The sequence below is a fragment of the Arachis ipaensis genome, chromosome B06, assembly GCF_000816755.2.
Source record: "Arachis ipaensis cultivar K30076 chromosome B06, Araip1.1, whole genome shotgun sequence".
Classification (NCBI taxonomy): Eukaryota; Viridiplantae; Streptophyta; class Magnoliopsida; order Fabales; family Fabaceae; genus Arachis; species Arachis ipaensis.
In genome coordinates, this window is record NC_029790.2 from 131,766,570 (window position 1) to 131,772,397 (window position 5,828).

Here is a 5,828-nt window from a genome sequence, read left to right on the forward strand (position 1 = left end):
TAACACATCAAGCAATCAATTAAACAAGTTTAAAAGTTTAAGTCAAAAGTTATTGTTAGCGGTCATTAACGGTAAAATTCTAATAAGTTCAAGGAAACACATTCCAAATGGCTACCACAATAACAACTAAGCTACATTCTTCCCTTCAATGTCTTCGTCTCCAACAACAAACCTGTTCAGAGAGTTAAAAGTAGGAAAGTTCAATGGATAGGTTCAGGAAGTTTGAGACAGTATAATATAAGCAAAGAAGATAGAGAAAGGCTCATGCTCACATGTGGAGTTGGGTATAGCGACCAAGTTTTAACTCACCGTTGGATTCAACCTTGGCAGAAAAAATACCATAAGTTTGGAGCTTTACTCTTGCATAATGAATAAAGTTAGGATGATTATAGTCATTGTCATCGTGTTCCATGAGGATATAGATCAGACTTTCTTTCCGGGTGCAATGACAACAGAAAACATGTAACCAGGGGGAGTAAAATTCCATAATGGTCCCTCAGATTGAGTCCGTGCACCAATGTTACTCCTGACTTTTGAGTTGCTCTAATTGCACCCTTCAGATTGAGCTCCATGCGAAATTCTGGTCCTTCCACCCAATTCCGGCGTGACTCAGCAGCCGGAGCGCTAAGCTAGCTGATGTGGAGTATCATCAAAGAATCTCCGAATTCCCTGAATTAGTCCCTGGTACCAATTATAAACCCTAAGTTGTTCTTCCCTCATCCTGTGTAAATTGGTTCGTCGTCCAGCTCAAGCTCTTCTTCCCTCTTCCTCTTATTCTTCTTTTTCGTCCTCTCCCGCCATGAGTGACAGTCACGCTTCTCGGAGGTCAAATCGCTCATCTGCGACCGAAAACTGGAGAGGGAACAATGTGCGTAGCCAGCGTTCAGTAGTTCCAGAGTGGTGTGGTTGTGGGTGCAGGCCTGTCTTTCGGTGGTCAGGGACGGAGAGTCATCCTAATAAGCCGTTCTTCGGGTGAAATTACTATCCAAATTATAATGTGAGTGCAATTACTGGCTGAAATTTCTAGTGTTGGTTAGTTGAGGTAGTTGTTTGATAACGATGATACATATTTGCAGACTAGTGGAAAGAATTGGTGTGAGTTATTTGTCTGGACAGATTCGGTACAGGATGAGGTGCCACTGAAGTCTGATGAAGAAGATGAGCATGGTGGGATGAAAATGAACATTGCATGGAAGGTGGGAAAACTGGAAGCAGATGTGAAAAATGTAAAGCTGATGGTCCAAGTGCTTGATTTAGGGGTATTCGTGTTATTTGTGTTTGTGTTGATGTTATTGTTGAAGGTTTGATTAGGGTGAGAACTGAAACACAGAACCAGTGTAATCCAGTTTATGAACAATGTAATTGACATCAGATTATTTTTGATATATTGAATGACTATTTGGTTTTGTTTTTGTAAACATAATTGAACACCCAATTATGTTATGGATAAGCAATAGTAGAAAAAGCTTACATAAGGCACAATTCATAACTGAATGACAATAAAAATAGTTCATATAAAATTCTGCAATAATGCATTGATGACAATAACAAGCCAAAAAATACTGAGCATTGTTTCAGCTAGATTCCAGCAACTTACTTAGTATTTAAAAGTTGCAGAGGTGTCTATAAATCACCATGACCAAACAAAAAAGACTAAGATAATTATTTCACAAAATATTACAATCTTTCATAATTTCAACCTAAAGCTAGGATCATAATCACTTCTTTTTTGGCGGTTTGAACCCTGGGGTGGGCACAAACTTAAGGAAGTTGGCGAGCCTTGTTATAGTTGCCTCACTAGCTCCCTCCATTGGATTGAATGATGCAGAGCCAGTTGGAGTAGGTGACCTTCTTCTAAGTGGCAGTTTCCCAGGTCTTGTAGGTGTGTTCCTGTTTTGTTCATGCTCCTGCAATGCAGACAATACATTACATAAGGCCTATAAAATAAGACAAATAATAAAAACACATTACATGAAGCATTATTAAACACAATACCTTTTGGGAATTTTCAGCTTCAGAGTATGAGGGCTGAGACAAATCAATCTCAGCCTGCTGGACATCCACTTCCATAAGATTGGCAGGAGCAGGGGCAGATGCAGTAGCAGTAGCAGACGCTGTTGCAGTTCCAGAGCTTGTAGCAGTAGCAGAGGCAGTTGCAGCTTGAGGTGCATTGGAAGTAGTTGTTGTAGCTGACGTAGAGGCAGTTGCAGTGACATTCTGAGCAGCAGCCTTAGGGTCTTTAGCAACGGCCTCCGCAACATTCTTCTTCTCAGCCTCTGCAGCTTCAGCAGCCTTCTTCTTCTCACACCCTCTTTTTGTATGACCTTTCTGCAAGCAATACTTGCAAGTGAATGGTCGTAGCTGTCTCTTCAGAGTGGTGGTTGGCTTTGATTTCTTGCTAGACTGACCTCCCTTATCCGCATCCTTCCTTCTCTTGGTTTGGAGCTGTCCAGGTTTCTTCTTAACCAAAGGTGCCAATGGTCTGTTGGCCTCAGATCTTTCCCATAATTGTTGGTCAGGTAAAGGATTTATGTGGTGGGAGTAAGTGGCTTTGTAGGACTCCATTGTGAGGAGCTTGTGGCAGAAATCCTCTGGCCACTTGTTCACCCTAGCAATAGTAGCACATGCATGCACACATGGGATTCCTGTAACACCATAATCAGCAATAACAATTAGGTGCATAGTTAATTAGACTCACTAGGCAGAGTACTTAAATAATTAAGTAACAGTTAAATACATTACCTGTTAGCATCCAAAAATGACAAGTACATAGCCTTTTCCCCAAATCCACTACATGGTGTGTAGGGTGTCCATGTACCTTGAACATCTCGTATCCGGTGTCTCCAGCCCAGATTGGTTGCCATTGCCTATATTCCTTCCTCAGCTTCTCCAGTCTGCTCTTGATCACTGGGGGAAGTATCCCCACATGATTATCCAACTTCACTTTATTTTTGGCCATCGTTCTCATTACGAACATCCTAACCTCTTCCAGCAGTGTGATTATAGGCTTCCTCCTAGCTTCCTTAATCTTTGCGTTGAATACTTTGCACGCATTGTTACATATTGAGTCTAACTTTGGCTTGTGACTGAACTGAGATCTTGTCCAAAAATGTGTTGCCCAAAAATTTTTTAGGTATGCCCATGCCTCCGGATTAAGCCGCTTCAACTTTTTCCTATGTTCCCTGAATTCCTCAAAGGTTGTGGCTCGTGCACAATCCCACAGCAAGCTTCTTAGCTCCAGATCTTTCCATTGCTTGTTGAAATTCTTCCACAAATGCCATACACAGAAACGGTGATGCACATTGGGCATCACCTCCTGTACATCGTTTATGAGTCCCTGCAACACAGAGTGGATGCAAATAATAATTAACTCAGATACAGCAGAGAGAAGTTTGTAGAATACACAGTTATATGCTCACCAAATTAGACCCTGACTTTTTTAATTTTCATCATAATAGTCCCTGACTTTTAATATTTTCACCATAATAGTCCCTGAGTTTCTATTAAACGCACCATAATTGTCCCTAACTTTTGCTATTGTGCATCTAAAGTAGTCCTACTCACATATCAGCAAGCCTCTTGCATGATCCAGTATATTATAACACAATGAAGCAACCAAACAGGAAACTAAATCAGAAGGGATTAGCAGCCATGTACCTTTTGCATATCAGATATAAAACACCAACCATGTGTCTTGTAATCTTCCAAATCTGCATGCAATAGTTTCAGGAACCATTTCCAGTTGGCAGTGTTTTCAACTTCCACAATTGCCCATGCAATGACATATATGTGGTGGTTTGCATCCTACCCAATAGCTGATAGAATCTGCCCTCCAAAGACAGTTTTCAGGAAAGCACCATCAAGTCCAATGAGTGGACGACATCCTGCCTTAAATCCATTCTTGCAACCACTTAAACACACATAAATTTTCTCAAATATGACATCACCGTTTGGATGTGGGATGGTGCAAATTTGGACAGTTGAACCCGGGTTGGTCTTCAGCAGTGTCTCCCCATAGTCCCTCACCATTGCATATTGTTCCTTTTCATCACCATATACAAGATTTCTAGCATCAGACAGTGCCCTTGAGATCGAGTTCCTATTCAATGACAGATCATACTTGGTCTTGAAGAAGGTGTTTGCATCACAATGCCTGAAGTTGGGATACTTTCTGACTTTCTTCACCAGCTTACTAGCAACCCTGTTACGATTGGCTGCTCTGTTCTTATCCTCCCTTGCACGGTTATGATCATCTCTGAAAGTCTTCACTTGCCAGCAAGTATCGTCTCGATCCTTGGAAGCAAAGATAACCCAACTGCATTCCTTCACCTTGCAAACTGCCCTAAGCCTCTTCCTATCATTTTTATTGAATCGAATACGCCTTCCCTCCTGGATGGTGTTCTCCCTAACAGCCTCTTTAAATCCCACTTCGTATTAAACTTCATTCCAACCTCTAAGTGAAGCTCCCCGAACCTAGCCCCCTCTCTAAAAACTGGAAATACCTCATCAGACTCGGTCTCCTCTTCTAATTCGTCTTCAAAGTTGGGTGGAGTTTTCATCTCCAATGAATGCCAAGAGTTGGCACCATCAGAATTGGTCCCAGGATCGTATGCATCATAATCATCATTCTTATCAGTTCCAACTTTCCCAAAATCCACTTCAACATTAGAATTACCCTCCACATAAGCATCGTCATCAACACAAATCTTCTCCTTCATCTTATTCGTTCCCTTACCCTTATCCTATGAATCACTCTTATTACTTGTTTTCTTCTTACCCTTTACCTTACGTGAAGGAACAGGGTCTGCAGCACATGAATTAGATGAGCTGTCTTTCCTTACTGGTTTATAGGGCTCATCTTCTGAACTATCATCAGAATTAGGGGACTCCTCATCAGAGGACATCAACATCATTGGGATCTTGCTACCCTGCCCCCTTTTCTGAGCATTTGTGCCTCCTATCCCAGTGGCAGACCTCATGCAATACCTCCTATGAACTTTTGTTTGACTTGGTTTTGGGGTGTTCTTGGCCTTCTTTTTAAGTTTTTGTTCAATTGGCACCTTAGCAGATCCTTTTACCCCTTCCTACCTAGGTCGACTCACATTAGCAGCAGGATTCTTTTCATGATTTGGCCTAGCACCATCGTGTGGGGCAGCTGCAACATTTTTCTTAGCTTGCGTCCCAAGGTCCCTTACTTGATCATCAATGTATACCATAACCTCCTTCCCTTCTATCAGTTCAGGTGACGAAACCTCATGTTCAATGTAGATATCAACAAGACCCGCATTTTGTGAACCCATCTCACACATCTCTCTTAGGTCTGCATCACTATTTAACTTCCTCAATCCCTCCCCTATGCTCTTTCCAGGTACAAGCCACCAGACTTCCTTCATTCTGTCATAACCTAGCTCCTTATAATAGTTTCTCAGGTAAAATATATCCAGCCTATCCACCTCAACATCACCAAGGCAGTTTCTGTTGTTTGGATAGTAACCAATCTTTCCATCCACACCCTTTTCAAAACTTCCTCCATGATGAAACATAATGTCTAGTACTTCATCCATCTGCGAGATAAGTAAACAAACAAATTAAACACATGTAACACTAACTTTTGACCATAACTAGAGAACCTTATCATTAGAGGAAAAAAACAGAGCAACCCTTCTTTGATACATAAAAAATACAGAGCAACCCGAACCCCATCCTAACAGCGTAACCACAAAAAACCTAACAACATAGAAAGCTAAACAAAACACCAAATGAAGATGAACTCTCCTTCAATCAACACACCACGTGAAGAGCCATCAGTGAACACCCAAAAGAAAAAA

At 41.4% G+C, this 5,828-nt stretch overlaps 1 long non-coding RNA gene across 1 annotated transcript; it reads right to left on the bottom strand.

The window, feature by feature from the left end:
• LOC107648522 lies at positions 1-394 on the bottom strand. The gene is made up of 2 exons (XR_001621966.2): positions 273-394; positions 1-172 (listed from the first exon to the last, which is right to left on the bottom strand). It is a non-coding gene; the product is annotated as an uncharacterized LOC107648522 (long non-coding RNA).